The sequence below is a fragment of the Physeter macrocephalus genome, chromosome 12 (assembly GCF_002837175.3).
Source record: "Physeter macrocephalus isolate SW-GA chromosome 12, ASM283717v5, whole genome shotgun sequence".
NCBI classification, from domain to species: Eukaryota; Metazoa; Chordata; class Mammalia; order Artiodactyla; family Physeteridae; genus Physeter; species Physeter macrocephalus.
In genome coordinates this window covers 67,450,124-67,470,760 of record NC_041225.1, presented here as the reverse complement: position 1 = coordinate 67,470,760, position 20,637 = coordinate 67,450,124, and positions in this window count along the sequence as shown.

The window sequence follows — 20,637 nt, the reverse complement described above, 5'->3', positions numbered from 1 at the left end:
TCTTTATTTATTCATCCATTGATTGACACTTAGGTTGTTTCATATCCTGGCTATTGTAAATAATGCTGCAGTGAACATGGGAGTGCATATATCTTTTTGAATTAGTGTTTTTGTTTTATTCAGATAAATACCTAGAATTGCTGGGCATATGGTATGAATAGCTAATATATTTTTGATAAAAATAATAAAGTCAGAGGAATCTATCTGATTTTCAGACTTGTTATACATGTGTGGTATTGTTGGAGGAATAGACACACAGGTCAGTGGAACAAAATTGAAAATCTAGAAATAGACCAACAAAATATGCAGCTGAATTTTGGCAAAGTAGTGAAAGCAAATTAAGAAAGGAAGATTGCCTCTTTTTCAACAAATGGTGCTGGAGCGATTGGATATCCATAGGAAAAGAAAGAAAGGAAGGAAGGAAGGAGGAAAGAGAGAGAGAAAGGGAGAGGGAGGGAGTCGGGGGGAGAAAGGAAGGAAAGGGGGAAAGAAGGAAGTAAGGAAGGAAGGACAGACAGGAGGGAGGAAAAAAAAGAACTTTGACTTAAGTTGTATACTTTATATGCATACTAGGTCAAAATGGATCATGAAGTTAAATATAAAATATGTAACTATAAAACTTTTAGAAAAAAAAGTAGTAAACCTTTAGAATCTAGAGCTAGTTGAAAAGATCTTAGACTTTATAACTAAAGCACAATAGATAATAGAAAAATTGATAAATTGGACTTCAAAATTAATAGTTTGTCCTGCAAAAGACTCTGGTAAAGAGATGAAAACATAAGATGTAGACTGAGAGAACGTATTTGGAAATCACATGTCCAGTAAAGCACTAATATCTAGAATACATAAAGAACATCTAATGTTACTGTAAATATTTAAACTAGAGAGTGTAAACAGAAATGGAAAAATTCCTGAATACTAAAAAACAAAATGAAACAAAAAGACCTCCCAATGCTCAACAGTAAACAATCTGAGTAAAAAAATGGACAAAAGACATGAAGAGAAATTTACTGAAGAGATAACAGGTATCAAATAAGCTCAGGAAAATATGTTCAACTTCATTATCTATTAAGGAAATGGAAATTTAAACCCAAATGAGATAACAGTACACACCTATCAGAATGGCTAAAATAAAAAATAGTGATGACACCAAAGCTAGCAAGAATATTTAGAAACTGGATCACTTACACAATGTTGGTGGAATTCTGAAATTGTACAGCCACTCTGTAAAGCAGTTTGGTAGTTTCTTAAAATACTAAATGTCCAATTAATATTCAACTCAGCAACTGCACCCCTGAGGATTTATCCCAGAGAAATGAAAATCTGAACAGGAATGTTTAGAGCTACTTTATTTGTAATAGCCAAAAACTAGAAATAACAAATATATCCTTCAACTTGTGAGTGGTAAACAAACTATAGTACACTCAAACCATGAAATACCATTTAGCAGTAAAAAGCAAATTATTGACACATACAACAACCTTGATAAATTTCCAGAGAATATGCCTAGTTATAAAGGGCAATTTCAAGGGTTACTACAATATAATTCCATTTACATAGATTCATGAAATGGCAAATTTATAACAATGGAGAACCCAGGGTTTAGAAGAATGTGGGATAAGAAGAAAATGGGAGTGGCTACAAGGACAACATGAGGGATCTTTGTTTTGATGGAAATATTCTGTATCTTGACTATATCAATGTCTTATCATGGTGGTGACACTACACCAAATTTTTGCACAATTGCCATTAGGAGTAACTGGGAAAAGGGTATATGAGATCTCTCCGTATTATTTTTTACAATTTTATGTAAATCCATAATTACCTCAAAATTGAAAGTTTAATTACAAATAGTAGAAAGATATAAAATTATATACCATGCTAACACTATTCCAAAGTAAGTTTGAATGATTATGTTAACTTCAGGGCAAAGAATATTACCAGGGGGCTTCCCTGGTGGTGCAGTGGTTGGGAGTCCGCCTGCCGATGCAGGGGGCGCAGGTTCGTGCCCTGGTCCGGGAGGATCCCACGTGCCGCGGAGCGGCTGGGCCCGTGAGCCATGGCCGCTGGGCCTGCGCGTCCAGAGCCTGTGCTCCTCAGCGGGAGAGGCCCGCGTACCGAAAAAAAAAAAAGAATATTACCAGGGATAAAGCATGTCCTTTCATGATCATAAAGGGGCCCATTCATCAAAAGGGAATAAAGATTCTAAATATTTATGTACCTAATAACAGTGCTTTAATATATATGAAGCAAAAAATGTTAGAACTGAATGGAGAAATAAACATCATAAATTATAGAGATTTCAAAATTTTTCTCTAAATAATTGATAGACCATCTAGACAAAAAATCAGTAAAGATGCAGAAGATTTAATCAACACTACCAAATAACATGCCTAACTGATATTTATAGAACAGTCCACCCCAAAACAGTATAATACAGATCACTTTCACATTCTTTCAACTGCATTCAGAACATTTATTAATATGGAACTTCTTCTTGATATAAAAGAAGTCTACATAAATTAAAAGGATTCAAGTGATGTAAAATAATTAGAAATCAGTAAGAGAAAGATATCTGGAAATTCTCCAAATATTTGGAAGCTAAATAACAAACTTTTAAATATCCCATGGATCAAAGACAAATTCAAAATTGGAACTATAAAGTACCTTGAACTACATTAATATGAAAATGCAACATGCCAAAATATGTGGAAAGCTGCTAAATCATTACCTATGGTTCTATCTGTAGCAGTAAATACCAATAGTAGAGAAAAAGAAGTCTTAAAGTAGTGTGGTATTGGCATAAACATAGACAAGTATTTAGATTAGTGGAACAGAAAAGGGATTCCTGAAATAGATCCACATATATATATATATATATATATATATATATATATATATGGACAACTGATTTATAGCACAGATAGAAAAGCAATTCAGTGGAGGTTAGATTCTGTTTTCAACAAATGAATTCATATCAATTGAATATCTATAAAAATAAAAATACCTCATGCTATTGATCAAAATTAACTCAAAATGGAACATAGACCTAAATTTAAAACCTAAAATTACTTAACATCTAGAAGAAAATATAGGAAAATGACCTCTGTGATATTAAAATTTGAAAGATGTTTTTTGAAGTGTGCCATAAATATGATCCGTAATGGAATTAATGGATAAAATTTTCTTCTACAAAATTAAAGACTCAAGTTCTTAGAGTTAAGAAAATAAAAGGCAAGCTGCAGAGTGAAAGAAACTATTTCCAGTGTATATGTTTGGTAAAGGAATAATATCTAGGGTATATACGGAACTCTCAAAACTCAGTAATAGGAAGCAAAAACCTAATAAAAAGAATGGGCAAAAGTTTTGAACAGATGTATTACCAGCAAAGATATACTAATGGCAAATAAGCACACAAAAAGGTGCTCAACATTGTTAGTTATTAGGACAAGGCAGATAACAACCACACTGCTAGAGGGAATGTAAAATGGAACAGCCATTTTGGAAAGCCGTTTCTTAAAATTTAAACATGTATCCTCCATATGATCTAGCCATTGCACATCTACATATTTTTTTAATAAAATATTTTTACAAAAATATGTTTGCAAATATTTATAACAGATTTATTCATAATTGCTTTGGAAATAACTTAAATGTCTGTTGAAAATGCAGTGCATCCATAATATGGAATACTACTCAGGAAAAGAAATAAATGAAAATATTGATAAGTTACAACACAAATAAGTGTTTGCCAAAATGCATAGAACTATACACCAAAAAGGGTAAATTTCAGCATATGTAAATTATATTTCTGTAATTCTGGCTAAAAATAATCATTCACTGCTCTTAGATTTTGTCTGAAAATCATGGTTTTATTTTGGTCCTTATTTTAAATAATTTATTTCAACAATGGTCATTTTCAGATTTTGAGTAGCTTTTATCTGCACTCCTCTAAATAAATATTAATCTATTAAAAGAGCAATTAAAAGTAACAACTTGAATTCTTAACTAAATAAGTTTCCAAATCACTCTAATGTGTACTTTTCAAATAAATACAAAAAAGAATAAATATGAGGAAGAACTAGTGAAAATGCAAACACACAGACTCTATTAGTGATGACTTGAAAGTCATGCTGTGCATGATCATTTGTTGCTCTGTCATAAAAATTCATGATATTGTTGTTTAATTTATTCCTATTGAAATCATTAAATAGTCTTCAAGACTTGTGAAGCAAAGTTTGAAAATGTGGGCAGTCCATGACATTTGGCAGTTATCAGTGAGTAGGAGGATGCCTTTGACAGGTAAGGCTCTCTAAAGGAACTAAGGCTTCATAAGCAATTCATTTTTCTCAGTTTTACTCATATTTGGCCCTTTAGTCAAATTTGGTCTTTTTAAGACAGAGCTACATTGTTATTTTTTTGAGTGAAGTGAGACAAATATTTTGGCAGGCGGCGTCATCAGTGTTAAGAATCATAAAATTAAATATCATATATAATTTTGGCTTTAATCAATGGCTTCTATTCTGTGTCCTTGATTAATATATGTGAGCCTTTGGTTAGGAAATAGAAATGAGATGATCCAGATGAGAATGTTGAAGCATTTGGTAATAAGGATTATAAGAATAGGTAGCTACCAGATTGAACAGGTAGGGTCACTAAGGGTTCCGAGTATCTTACCTAACCTTCCTTGATCTGCTTGCCTGCAGCCAGGCCTATGCCCCTGGCCCATAACCTGGAGAAAGTTGGCCTGATTTGGCTCCCAGGCCTACCCTTTCCCTGCTGGGAAGGAACGTGGGAAACCAAACACCCAACTGAAGGATGTGGTGGGAGTAGAAAGGGACAGTGTATTGAAAACAAACATTGTGTGGATTGGGGATTTTCAAAGATAAATTTCTTTCTTTTTCTGAAAGTTAATTATGCTTCTTGTTTTAAAAATCATGCTTAAAATCACAATGGCTAATATCTGTTGAATACCTATTTGGGGACATGCTTCAATCTAGGAGATTTTCATTTAACAACTCATTTCATCATGACAACAACCCAGTTAGATTAATATTGTAATTATCTTTATTTTCAGGAGGAGAAATAGGGAGCTAATAAATGAGTCCCAAATTACAGATCGGAGATTTGAACCCTGGTTTTGAAGCCAGTCTGATTCTGTACTACTCTTCAGCAGCACCCTGACAAAGAAAGAAAAAGGAGAGAAAGAAAGAGAAAGGAAGGAAGGATGAAAGAGGAAGGAAAGGAGGAAGGGAGGAAGGAAGGAAGGGAGGGAGGAAGAAAAGGAAGGAAGGGGAAGAACTTTTTTTCACTTTGAACACCCTATGCATTTTTCCATTATTAAAATAGGAATATTATCAAAAAACTTTTGATATCCAAATATTTTATAGTGATAATTTTATATAGCAACTTTTTAATCTATATACATTTATAATTTCAGATACAGGTATATTTAAGATAAATTAAGCATTTTCATTGTTAGTATATTTTCAATGAAGTACTTGGCATTGTTATTAGAATATCTATGCTTTATATAATATGATGTTTTGGGGTTCTGTGAGACAGGATAAATGCTATTTTGGACCTTAATTTTTGCTTTTTATTCCACAAATAAAAGGCTAAAGAGGTTTCCTTCATGGTGATAACATTACAAAGGATCCCTGGATGTCAGAATTCTGAATAAAAACATATGTGCCAGGCATATTAATTCATTAATTCAACAAATATTTGCTAAGTGCCTACTGTGCTCTGTGTCCTGAGGGCACAGTGCTGAATAAAACTAAATTCCTTCCTAAAAAGATCTGTAATATCTACTGTAACCTTAAGGAATACATGACCTCTGCTTTTCCTGAGAAAGATCAAAATCTTTCTCAGTAAGGAAAGACTGAGAAATCTGAAAAAGGGGAGCATTTATGAAAAATTCAGCCACTGTCTATTCTTAACACATCTATTCTTTTTATAATTAAAAAGTCAGTACAAGCTTACAAGTGAAGATTCACTAGAGGAAGATGAAGTGGCTTGTCCATAGTCACACATTTGGTTAATGGTCAAGGGCAACAAAGAAGATTGGTCTCCTGATTCCAAGATCAGTTCTCTTTTTGCTATGTGGGCCTGTTGTTTAATGAAACTGAAAAGATTGAAAATGCTTTGTAAAATTAGTCCCATAAGTTTAAAGCAGAGCGGCATTCATAATTTGTTTCCAGGATATTTTGGAAATGATTTTTAAAAATTCATTCATTCCAAATAGATGGGTGTCCAAAGAAGGAAACTCCCAGAAAATGTAGAAGAATTTTTTTCTTTCTTCTTATGATCATAATTTCACTAAGCACTAAGAGTCATGAGAGGAACTAGCCTGATTATTTAATATTAACAAATATTATTAATGCTTGTACAGATTCTTACTCTTTTTTAAAGCAATTTCACATTGCCAAGATCAAAAGCAAGCAACTAGAATATTTAGACTGAAGCTTGACCAATTGCCCAAACTTTAGAATTGATCAAAGTTAATGAAATAGAAACTATCTCATCAGTATCTTTTCTTCCTGTCCCTAGAGCGAATAATTGTTCCAGGAATCAGGAGTAAGATAAACTGGGGAAAGTTGGAATTAAATGAGGCCTTGGGGTGTAAAAAGGTACTATAAAGTAAGAAAATGCAGTTGGACTCAGAGTGAGATGGAGCCAGGTCAGATCTGAGGAAAACCCCTACTGTGATGGGTGTTCCCAGATGTGAGGAAACCCAGACTGTGGTGGGTCTTCAACAGTACAAACAGTACTTCAGTCTTAGACACTCCCATCTCCTTCACTGCCATGTTTTCCCCTTCCATTTAAAAATACAAAGTCACTTCCTACTAAACTGCCTGTCACCACTTTAGCTTCTTCCCAAAGGCCAGCTTCTATATTTTATACTTTAATGAAATGTGAAGATAGGTGAAAGAAAACAAAATATTTGGAAAGTCAGGATATTATCAATAGATATGTGAAAGGGCACTTTACCTATGATTCAAGGTAATTAGATTCTGGGATTTGTATGCGTGTGTGTGTGTGTGTGTGTCTGACAATGCCAAAAAACCCCATTACAGAATTATGCGTGTGTGTGTGTGTGTGTGTGTCTGACAATGCCAAAATAACCCTATAGCAGAATTCAGTGACTGACTTCAAAATGCATTTAAACACAAGCAAAGGGTCAAAATCTATTCATATGTGCTTTTGTTCTTTTAGTACATGGGTAACAGGCACAGGTTAATTTGTGTTCATAGTTAATTTTTAAACGTACACATTTTAATATTTTTACTGGTTATCCTGGGCAGGGAATAGAGTTACGTACTGACTTAACTCATGGTTTCCTTTTAACCCAGACTCCCCGTTTTTCCAGTTTTAATTAATAGATGCTTATTTGGAATAGAAGCCTTTATGACATTTGGGCAGTGTTTTGAGTCTGTAATTTGTAAAGTATGACTACTTTTGAAAAGCAAACAAAACATGACATGAATTTCTGAAATAAATTGAGTTTTTGTTGCAGTCAATTGACATTTATGGGGGAATTGTTTAGTATAATTGATGATAGATGAGGAATCCTAAAATTCATTGACATTTATTACCCATTTATTTTGTCAAAGCATGTTAAGTGTCTCTGGATATATGGAGTTGTAGACAAAATTAATTTTAAAATGACAGTGCTCTAAGGTTAGATTCTGACATTAACATCAAAGACACCAAAATAAAAATAATTTTGCCCCAAATTAAAGGAAATATAATTTATATTTTTTTATTTTCGTATTTCTTTTCTAAACTTTTTTGGGGGAGAAGAATGAAAATAGATAAGGTAAAAAGAAAAGAGGCAGGAGGAGAAACAAATAATAATAGAAATTTCAAAGCATTGGAAACAAAAATCAAGAAGAGGAGACATTGTCAACTACATCAAGATGAAGAGCTTAGTACTCAAAGGAAAGAGAAGAAATGGTTTCCAAAAGTCTAGCTGTTTACCCTTCAAGCCTAATGACAAAGTTCAGGTATTAGAAAGCACTGAATGAACCTGTCTATGGGAAACTGATGAAATCTTCACCTTCTGCTGTAATTCCCAGCATGGGTGACTCTTTCTTCGGCACCGCTACCCCTCTGGCTTCACCAAATGGCAATGGCAGATGTATTGATAGCATCTTGACTTCATGTCTTGAAGGGGAGTGAGGAAGGGTGAGGGAGGAGCTGGATTTAGAATTTTAAATCACCACCACTAAATGAAGTCAGAGTTAAAATTAAATTTAAAATGAAGACCAGACTTGAGAATTCCCTGAGCAGACAAAGCCATTTAAGTCATGTAATCAAAACTAAATTTAGCTTATTTCATGAATATAAGCAAAACTTAACTTGGGTTATTTCTTATAAATGCCTCTGACAATTATAAAAGAAACAAGTCATCTTTCTAAACATGGTGTGAGATAATCACTTTTAATCAAACCCCTGTTATTTAGAACCCTGCATTGTAATAACCAATCATTGTAAAGGTTAATAACTTACTCAGTTTTACTTCATAAGTCATCCTGTAACTTTATACCCCCGAGCTTCATATGTCTTTGAACTTGGAAATTTGAGTTTGTGAACTATTTTTATATGCACAATATACTCTTACTCAATACCATTTATTGACTTAGTGGTTTTAATTTTGCTATTTCTGGATTTTTGACAGTTTATGGCATTGGAAGTGGGATCCAAAGAAGACCCCAACAACTCCAAGGCTCTGAGTAACCAGAGGCTGGTACCCACTCTGGCTTACTGAGTTCACTGTTTTCTGGATGACTGGAGTTTAAGGGTAAGTCTCTTTTGGATCTGAGCTCTGCAGTCTTTGCTTTTTGACCTTTCCAGTTTTATTATGCATACCTATCTTCTGTTTGTTGAAGCTTCTTGGTAAATCATCTTTCGGTCTGTAAGGGGAGAAACCTGTGATTCCCTGGGTTTTAGGCAGAAGTCGGATTACCAGGTAGGAATATTTGTTTCAGGGAATCTAAAAGCAGAATGGGTTCCACCTGGTCTAAATTTCCCTCTTCTTTAAAGATTCCTGCCTCTTATATGTATACCCACCATGGACCAGAATTGTGTACCTTTCTGAAAAATGGGTACACTTATGAATAATTTGGAATTATAACGACCTTTCTAGGGAAGCTTTGTTTTAGATAAGTCCACGTTAAGGAGTGCCCTTAAAAGAGAAGATCTCAAACCTCTCAGAGACAATGGAACTCATTCTTTGATTGGTATGCAGAAGCTTCTACACACAAAATGAGTCCAAAGATAGCTTCTCCTAAAGAATCCTTACAGTGCACAAATTTTAAATCTTTAGTAAAAAAAAAAAATTTTGGCCATATGAGCAAGTAATCTTAACTTAGTCCATCTGCCAGAAACACAGTTTGGATCCAGCTATTCTTTTGAGCTTTATACCTGAGACATGGCTAAAATTTTTAAAAACAAAAGCTATAAAATCTCTATGTAAATCTGTACATTATGTATGTCTATGTGAGTATGCTATAAGTATGTGATATTTTTCTACCTATGAATGGTGTTGCTAAAATTAATTTGCAAAGAGCTCTATTTAATTGGTTTCAAGGAAAAATAAGTATTTATATAAATCAGGTATACTCTCAGAAATATAGAAACTAACCTAAATATTTTTTGAGTTTACATGATCTGAGATAATCTTTGATAAATAAAATCTAGTTTAAGTTTGTTGGTTTAATAAAAACAGGCATGCCTTTAGAATTGTCAATATTAAATTTAATGCAAACATATAACTTTGTCTACCTGGATTTACTAGTCAAATAAGCTTATGCTATCTCTGTTACAAAATCTTCAACAAGAAAAATAAGATGATGGTTAGCTATTCAATGTCTAATCTAAGCATAATTGTCAACAAGTCATTTAAATAAATGTAAATGAGATAAAAGTTTATACTATATTAAACTAAATAATGGATATTTATTAGAATATTTAGATCATTTCCAAATAAGGTAATATATTGAGACATTGATTGCTAAACATAATTTTAAACTTAATCTGGTTTTGGCTTCTTAAGTTTTACAGAGAGACAAAGGGTATTTGGGTTTATTAATAACCATGTCTTCTGCTATGTTAAAAAATTGTACTGTGAAAAACATGTCTCTAAAAAATATACATTTTTATAATTTTGTATTTATAAATTTCCTTATCTACTATGGGATGCTAATATATGATAGAGAGTTCATAATTGCCTGCTTCCTAGCTTTCACTGGAAAGTAAAGATTTATAGTTAAAATTTATAATCAGTATGTAAAAGTAGAACTGCTAAAATCAATGAGTGAAGAGAAACTACATTGTATACAACGTATGGGAAGAAAATGGGATGCATTTTTATATGAGAAGTAGGCAAGATATATAGGATGTGCTTTTGTTAAGGAAAAAGAGAGTAATATTGTCTGAAATAAAATGACTGGTTGTTCCAGAATAAGAAAGGAAAAAGAATAACGCAAAACCTAAATGGATATAGAAAGTTGCAAAAGGTTTGTGGGAAATAAATTTTAAGCTGTGAGGTCAAAGCTGGCTAAAATTGAATGGATTTATTATTAGGGTTTTTTTTAAAATAAGCTGTAATAAGTACTGTACTTATATAAAACTAAAATTTAATTTTCTTTTATCTGCTAAACAACAAAATTTCTTGGACTATTGATCTGGTCTGCTCTTAATAAAATATTATAAAAGGTTTTTCTTTACCTTTAATGTAACCTGCTTAGGAAACAAAGATTTTGTGTCTTAGGAAATATTTCCTGTGCCCCACATTGTCTTTGTCAGATCTTTGATTACTTAGGAAAACTGAGTATTTTCTTTTTTTTTTTTTCAGTTTATTTGCTTTTTTTTTTTAATGAAGTATAGTTGATTTACAGTGTGTTAATTTCAGGTGTACAGCAAAGTGATTCAGTTATGCACATATATATATATTCTTTTTCAGATTCTTTTCCATTATAGGTTATTATAAGATATTGAATATAGTTTCCTGTGCTATATATTAGATCTTTGTTGGTTATCTATTTTATATATAGTAGTGTAAATATGTTAATCCCAAACTCCTAATTTATCCCTCCCCCTGCCCCTTTCCCCTTTGGTATCCATAAGTTTGTTTTCTATGTCTGTGAGTCTATTTCTGTCTTGTAAATAAATTCATTCATACCATTTTTTTTAATTCCACATATAAGTGATATTATATATTTGTCTTTGTCTGATTTACTGCACTTAGTATGATAATCTCTAGGTCCACCCATGTTGCTACAAATGGCATTATTTCATTCTTTTTTATGGCTGAGTAATATTCTATTGCATATATATACCACATCTTCTTTATCCTTTCTTCTGTCAATGGACGTTTACATTGCTTCCCTGTCTTGGCTATTGTAAATAGTAATGCTGTGAATATTGGGTTACATGTATCTTTTTGAATTAGTTTTTGTCTTTTCTAGATACATGCCCAGGAGTGGGATTGCTGGATCATATGGTAACTCTATTTTTAGTTTCTTACTGTTCTACACACATTCTCACCAACAGCGTAGGAGGGTTCCCTTTTCTCCACACCCTCTCCAGTGTTTATTATTTGTAGAATTTTGATGATGGCCATTCTGACTGATGTAAGGTGATACCTCATCATAGTTTTGATTTGAATTTGTCTAATAATTAGCAATGTTGAGCATGAGTCTTTTCAATATTAAAAGAGCTAAGTTTCTTTGCAACTATATAGTTTTCTATCTTTGCCTTTTAAATCTTTTAATTGTCACTTTGGTTGAATGGATAAAGTATTATTTCACAGTGACATACTCCTATTTGATCAAGTGTTTTAAATATTTTGACATTTTTAACAAACTTCCCCAAATCAGATTCTGAATGAAGGCTTTTTGACTTCAAACTAACTTTGGGATTTTCCAGAGGGTCCTTGGAAGATCTCAAAAGATTTGCTCTCTCTGCTTATAAAAGAGAAATCTTAATTTATTTAGGCTTGATATTAAATTGCATGGGAAGCATTGTCAAATAAAAAGTAATGTTTAATCTTTTTATATTATATTTACATGTGTACATATTATTAATATATATTCTGGAAATTACATGTAATTCCTAAAAATCTAGATATGTCCTGGTATAATATTATCAATCATAATTCCAGTTATTATTTTATAATATATATCACAAAAAAGCAGTTGCTTTTTTTTTTATGTTGGGGATAGGAGTTTATTAATTAATTTATTTATTTTTGCTGTGTTGGGTCTTCGTTTCTGTGCAAGGGCTTTCTCTAGTTGTGGCAAGTGAGGGCCACTCTTCATCGTGGTGCCCGGGCCTCTCACTGTCGCGGCCTCTCTTGTTGCGGAGTACAGGCTCCAGACATGCAGGCTCAGTAGATGTGGCTCACGGGCCTGGTTGCTCCACGGCATGTGGGGTCTTCCGAGACCAGGGCTCGAACCCAACTCCCCTGCATTGGCAGGCAGATTCTTAACCACTGCACCACCAGGGAAGCCCAGCAGTTGCTTTTTAATTGCATTATTTTTTGATGGATTCTCACTAGATCTTTAACCGTGGCTGTTTTTAAGTCTTTCGTCACTCACAAGTTATCATTTTACTCTTCATCCTTCTTGGAAAGTATTTACAATCAACTACAGGCAGAATGCTTCAACCTCAAAGAGATTCATGGAAAAGATGATGACAGTTACTCTAGAATATAAGTTTCTGATAACTTTAAGATCATAATACTCAACTGGATAAGAATTTCTAAAACTCTATGAAATGAAACAAAGATTAATTACAGGAGAGTGAATGAACTGATGAAGATAACTATAATTGTTATAACTTAATTTAAAACATTGCTGGTTGCAACATCAACACTAGTTAACAAAAGTAATGCTATATTTGTTGGTCACACTCTCAGCCTGCTGAGAGAATGACCAAAAGTAGGAAATTGTTCAAATTAAGTACAAGATAGAGACCGGACTTGAGAATTCCCTGAGCAAACAAAACCATTTAAGCCATGTAAACAGAATTAAATCTAGCTTATTTCATGAACATAAGTGAAATTTAACTTAAGGTTATTCCTTGTCTCTGAGAATCATTAAAAAAAAAAAAACTTAAGTCGTCTTCCTAAACACGGTATGAGATAATCACTTTTAACCAATTCCCTTCCACTTGGGAATCCCCATTATAATAACCAGTCATTGTAAAGGTTAATAACAACTTCCTCATTTTCACTTCATAAGTCATCCTGAAACTTCATGCCCCTGAGCTTCATATCATTCTTTGAATTTGGAAGCTTCCAGTTTGCAAACTGTTTCTAGATGCACAATAAATTCTTACTCAATACTATTTATTGACTTGGTGGTTTTAATTTTGCTATTTCTGGATTTTTGACACAACTCTTGTGAACAACTCAGTCTAGTCTGCTCTCCACCCACACACCTCCAGAATTAAAGATCTGGAGAAAAGAATTTACAGAAGAGGTTGAACTGAAAAATAGAATGCCAACAGTAGAGTTGACTAAATTTAAAACTTTTGCTTCCTAAGAGACACAGATGGCAAGTTTGTTATAGTTAGCTCATCACAAGAGGTTTTTAAATAGACCTGGTTAAAAATCAATTTATGAACACGTAGCCGTTAAAATGCAGTAAATCTAGTCAACACAATAAATATGCAGTAGGCAAGAGCTATACTATATGACTTCACACTTCTAACACTAGGTTCAAATAGATTTGATAGTTTAAAAGCTTTTAGGAAATTGTATGTTTGCATGTGGGCATTCTAGTAGAAAAGGAATAAGCAAAAATACTGTAATAAATATGGGCTTTTCCTTCATTTGATCCTGTTCAACTTATTGTTTGGAATGTGAAAAATATTTTAATGCAGCACTAGTTTTAGATTCCCTTACAAAAATAAATCTAATGGAAAAAAATTAAAGCCAACATATGTACAAGGGGAAATAATACCCGCAGCAGTTTTTTGGTGTATTTCCTTTGCTAATAATGGTCGTTACTTAGAAAGCCTTTTTGTAAACCCCTCCCCCCAAAAAAGTGGTTTTTGAGGGGATTAACAATGATCTAATGCTAACAATTCAGTATTGATGTGTTATTATTCCTCTGTTCTCTGAGGAAATTGTGGTTTCTGGGAAGGAACCATGTTTGAAGGCTTTGGTAAGAAAATGCTGAAATGGCACATCACAGCCTGATGACCTCCTGGGTGAGTCATCTTTATCTGATGCTGGAGTGGCTTTCTGAAAGACCAACTGGCGCACTTCTCTCCTGTTGGCATAACTATATTTAGAATCCATAACTAGAGAGCTCAGGGTTTCTCGGGATGGTATTTTTAAATGTATCATCACTCTAGACATGCTCTCCCTCCCTCTCCTACTGCTTCAGCCTCCCTCATAACTTTCACACATCCAAATGGAAAAGAGTCAAGGAAAATCACATTCCAAAGGAACCTGTGACACTAGTCTCATCCGGAATGTTAAGTTCTGAGCTTAAAAGCATGCTAATAGCTCCCTTGGCTCTTGTGCTTAGGGAGGTTTGAATTCTTCTGGCAGCTTAGCAGTATGATGTACAGTACCATATTGGGCTCATTGTTCAATATAAGCCTTAGGGAAGAATATATGAAAGTCCAGTGGTTTTTTTTTTCCCTTCATTTTTTAGAACACGCTTTACAAAGATTTATATGCTGGAATAGGAAATTCTTCAAATTGCTAGCTGTGACTCTGCTTCATGATATATTAAGCAATGATGGAGCATGATGGGGAAACCCAGACCTTTGTTCTAGCTATGAAGGCATCTTTGATGAAGTCACTAGAGACAGAAAATAGAAAGAAATTCACACACTGTTGACAGAATATACATGTGAGTAAAACATTATTAACATGTCATTGATATGAAAAATCTTTGTGGATAAGGGAAGTCTCCCTGCGTATAATTTGACTCACATCCCTGGAGTCTGCTTAACAAGCTAATACTATTTTACATACTTTCGGATTTACGTGACCCTGGGCCATAGCATGGATTCAATGTTGAGGGAACTGATCAGTTAGCAAGTCTGTTAATTTATTCAATATAAGCTTACTTACCATGTAGCTGCTTTGCAAATCTGTGCCTAGTACTTTGCTCTATACAGTGGATTTACGGAGAGAAAAAAAGGATGGTATGTCTTTCTTAATATCTAGCTAGGGAAAGTAGGATATATATGACAAGTAAAGCTCCAAAACAAGACTTAATTATTATTAACCTTAAATAACCAAGAATTACATAATTAAACACTGGATGATAAGAACGGGACAGCTGCATCATTATGGGCTTGCATAATAAGAAAGACTTTGAGTAGATAATTTAACCTGGTGGAAATAGCATCAGGAAACACAAGGAGGATGATGGAAAGAAAAGGTGCTCACTTGCAGCACAGGGAGTGTAGGGACAGTGAGGCAAAATGCAGAGTCCTGAAGGAAAGTGGGGAAAGCCACTTCTATTATGTATACTCTCTTCCATATCACTGATACAAAAATAAGTGAAGAGCACAGACCTGTGATATATAATTGGTAGATATTCATCTATTAATCAACACTTTCTAGCATGTATTTTCTAAGTGCTATCAATTCATTTGCCTTATCTACCCATCTCCATTTTGACCCAATGAATACTATCAGAGGTTCTGTGAAAACTTATTCAAGTCAGTATTATTATACGTCCATAGCAGTCTTGAAAAACCAGAATAATATTATTAATATATATATTTTTTATATATACAAACACACACATATTAAACTTGCTGGCTTCACTTGCTCTTAGTGGATTCCTACCCGTTATAAATGCTTGATATTTTTATTTCTAGAAGTCTGATACAGTTTTTCTATAATATTTGCATTAGTTATACAACTCCATAGCTCAACTGTTATAATTTTTATTGTAATTTAAAAATTTGTATTTAAAAATCTCATCTCCAGATGATAACAACCTCTTCTTAGTTCATCAAAGATTATTGAAGTTGAGTGTTCTCATCTGCAAATTTTTTTCAGTATTCCAGGATAAAACTTAATTGGGCTAGGAAAACTAAATCCACTTAGCTCATCAGAGATCTCTTAAAAACCCCTAAATAATATTTAAATTAAAATCCTTTTTCAACCACTATGTGTTGTACCTTTCCCAGTCCCAAATCATTCTTGACAAGTTAGAGAAGCCCACACAGAACTAAAAAAAAACTTTCTCTTAGCTTTTAACTGCTACTAGTTTGTCTCTATTGTTCTTACTTCACATAAAGCTCAAATGATCTGTTCAGATGTGTCCACACTGGGAAGAGAGTGTGCCATCTTGGACATATATTGATGGTGTTATTCACTCAATTTGAGATCACTTTTACCTGCAGAAATACTGGACTGTCTAGCTCCTTTTTCTCGATTGTCAGAGTACCTCCTTTTAACAAATAGCACATTATAATGAGATGGTTTTAAGTGGTTAAGTGTGTAGTCTTGTCAATAAAACTGAATCTTTTGTTTGTTTTTCTTTTTCTATTTTAATCCAACTGATCCTTACTGAAATTAAAACTGTTCTTCTGGAGTTATTAACAATACAGTTTAAACACCTAAACTAATCGTGCGAAGATGAGCTGAGCTGGTAATGCCATGTTTACAAACTATTCACAAGGATTATTTTCATTGATGAGAGAGGGGTAAGGATCAGAAATATGAGTGGTGATACCTTGGAGACAAAATTATATAATTGCTTCTTCTGATTTATAACAACAAAAGAGTCCTTGGCTCTGTCACCATGTAGAAAAAGAAGAGGGAGTACTTAGGTTCATGGAGGTTCTTCTCAGTGCCAGGTGTTTTGCACATACTATTCATTTGAATCCTAAAATTAGCCTATGTGTAATTATTATCATCTCTGTTTTATGGAAAGGAATATCAAGGTTTAAGGAGTCTATGTTACTTACCAAATATGGAGAGAACTTTAAAATATGTATTTTAATTAATTTCTTGGGTGGATAAAGGTAATTGCCCTAGGCAATTTTTATTAGAAGAGTTCTTATTTCACCAAAAAAAAAAAAAAAAAAAAGCTGCAGAATGACTTTCAAAATCTCTAACATTTGTTTTTTGGTAGATATTCCCACTTCATTGAGACTTACTATAAATCCTCCATATCCTAGCATCACTACTGGGCTATAATTTTCTAGGGACCTGACTGCACTTTTATCATTCATGCTCCTTTCTAGATTTACTAGGGTAGAGCCAATGAATGAAGGTTGCCTCTGAAAGGCAATCTGTTCTGCTAGCATCAAAGAGCATATAGGACACATATCCTCATGTATTTTAATGTTATTGTGCAGTATAGTGTGAGGACAACAAGACCTAGTGTGTTTGTTCCCTACACCACCCCACATCTCACAGTCAGCCTTTTAATCTCTATCAGTTCCTTCACCCTGGCCACTCTTGGACTTTTGTGTTCAAAGTGCAGCAGTGTTTATATGATGATGATGATGATGGAAAAAAAATTGTAGATATCAGGCTTAAAGAGATTAATACAAAACCAGTGAAGGAGTTTCAGTTTCTCAGGATTCTTTTTTTTAGCAAAATTTCTCCCACAAGCTATATTCTAAAAAATTGATTGACTGTCAACCAAGATGATTAGACACAACCGTGAGACGTGCAGAAATTTATTACCTCTACCACTAGTACGACTAAAATTTAAACTACAGTGACAACTACTACTGCTACTATTTCAATTACCTTGAATGCCAGAAAATATTTATAGGGCATTTAATATCTTCCATAAACTGTGCTAAGAAATTTACATGGATTATATCTTTAGCCTTCGAAAAAAAACACTTTGGAGAAAGTCCTATGATATCCCTTTTAAAATGAGGAGAGGCTCAGACATTTTAACTAAACTTCTCAAAATCATACACCTGGTAGCTGGTAGGGTGGATTCACATCCTGAGTCTTTTCCTCTCCTCTGGCTGCTTCTGTTCTTGCTGCTGGTGGCAGCACAGCAAGCTCAAAGTCACATTTGTCTAATCAAGAAACTCTTTTCTTAATCACTACATTATGTTGCCATTCAATACAGTACTTATTAAATGTTAAGGTTTGAATATTATCTTTAACAATGCACGTAATAAAAGAAAGAAGGAAAGAAAGAACCTTCCCACCAACCTATTTCTCGTACAATGAGGTATGACAGTAGCAAATAATTATTCACTTTTGGAAGGATATTCAAAGAAAAACTTAAAACTGACTTACAAAACTGTATGCTAAATTTTAGAATATAGCACTAGTGAAGCAAAAACTGCATATATAGGCAATTAGAATTAGTATTCAAGTTTTTTCTATAATATTTCCAATATAAGTTTCATTGACAATGATTGAGGATAGAGAAATAGTGTTGCATTCACCATTCTGAGTATTGCATATGGGAACATGTTACACTTGGAGCATTATATCTTGTGTGTAATGGAATGGAAATAAGATTTTAAAATAACTCTTTTAGGGAATCAATACCACAAGGAATGTTGGCTTCCATGAGGCTGTTTCTGAATAAGTGATAGAACATGCCGATTCCCATTCTCCCTCTCTTGCTTTCACTTTCTTTCTGTCTCTATATACTTGTATATAGAAGCCCTACTGCTCTTGAAGGGCTATAGATCTTTGTAATTTTCTAAAAGTAGATTATAGAATAATAGTAATTGATAGTTTTACGATTCTCATATACAAGAGCAATCACAGTGTAACTTCCAGTTATTTATATGTTTATTTAATTTTTCAGATCTATATTTTATTAATGTATGTGTCCTTATCATTTACAGCTGCATAATTATATTATCAAGGTTTAAAGTCAGCCTTAGCCTTAAGAAAAATCCTGTTACTGACAAAGACCTGTTACTGTCATTGTCACCTGTTACTGTCATTGACCAAACTTGAGTCAGGCTCCTCTGAGTCCTCTTTTTAACTAGGCCCTTGGATTCTATTGGACTCTGTCTTTAGCCATCTTACTCTAGTTTTAGCAAGAATCCTGCTGATTCAGTTCAGTGAAAGTCCCTCCTCCTGGATATCTGATCAAATTCCTCATCCCCCACTCTCCATATCATATCACTTTGGCCTGCCTTGAGCAAAAATCCTATTGAGTTGGTCTACCAAGAATCTGTCTAGCTTTGATGTTCTCTTCCCACCCTGCTTCTTGGATATAAATCTCTTATTTTTGTTGTATTCAGAGTTGAGCCTGATTTTTACCCCCTACTGCAGAACCCCCATTACAGTAGTGCCTCTTCAATAAAGTCTTCCTTACTGTCTTTAACAAGCGTCATGAATAATTCTTCTTTAACACTACATAGGAAAGATTTCATAAGTATTCCCCACCAAATCTAACACTTTCCTAGCTTAAGACAGCCAGTCAGTGATATTTGATATAGCAGTCCAAACAGACTAAAACATACCCTAAACCCCACCTTCTCTCACATTCACTCAAAATTACACCCAAATCTCCCCTCAGTAGTTGATAGAACAAAAGTCAGAAAATTAATAAGATATGTAACATTTGAACACCACTGCAGATCAACTTAACCTAAATGACATTTATAGAATATATATTCATTTCAAATGCACATGAAGTATATACCAAGACAGACAATACACTTCTAAGTAACTTATGAGTCACAGAAGATATCAAAAAAGGAAAAAAAACATTTTGAATTGGATGAAAATGAAAGCACAACATGTTGAAATTTGTGAGATGCAGCTAAAACAGTCTTTAGGGAAAAAAAATAGAGCATTAAATGCTTATATTTGAAAAACAGGAAAGATTAAAAATAAATAGTCTAAGCTTCCATTTTTTGGAGTCCATGGAAAGCCACTACTCAAATCTGCTCTTGTTAGAAGCATAGTTGACTGACAGCTCTAGCTGTCACTGCCTTGGATTCCTACCATGTTTACCCTGAAACCATGCTTCTTGCTTCTTCTGGCTTTCTCCTAGCCAGCAAGTGAAAAGAGTAAGGATACCAGTGGAGACCCAGTTGTGTTATCAACCCAGAGAAACAGCCCATCCAGATGACAATTTTGACACTATGGATCACTTTCTCTTTTCTCAGTGAAATTTGAGGCTGTGTGTGTGTGTGTGTGTGTGTGTGTGTGTGTGTGTGTGTGTGTGTGTATGCATGTATTATGTATGTTCCTTTTTATAAATTTTATATTTTCAATAGGGGAAAACCCCATCACAGGCTCTTATTTTAGAAACCTTTCTTGAATATTCAAAATTATAATTTTGCTTTTGCTTTGATGCTTTCAATTCTGAGTTCTTTGCTGCCTAGTGCTGCATTGAGTATAGTTCTGTTTAGGGACTCAGTTTTTGCAATTTCTTGTTACATTTTCAATCATGGGCTACCATGGCTCTTGCCATGGCTCCTTTCTAGGAAAAATGTGTAGTCCAAAGAAAAATAGTCCTTCTCTTCCATATTTTTGGGGGGCTGTCTGATTACCTTCAGCAAACTCTGATGAGTTTTTAACATGCCAATCTGTTTCTTATGCTTTTCCTTCTTAATTGTATTTACTAGTTTTGTTCATTGGATTTGACTACAATTGTTCCTTATTCTTTTACTTCTTTTCTGAAATATTTTTTTCTTATATAA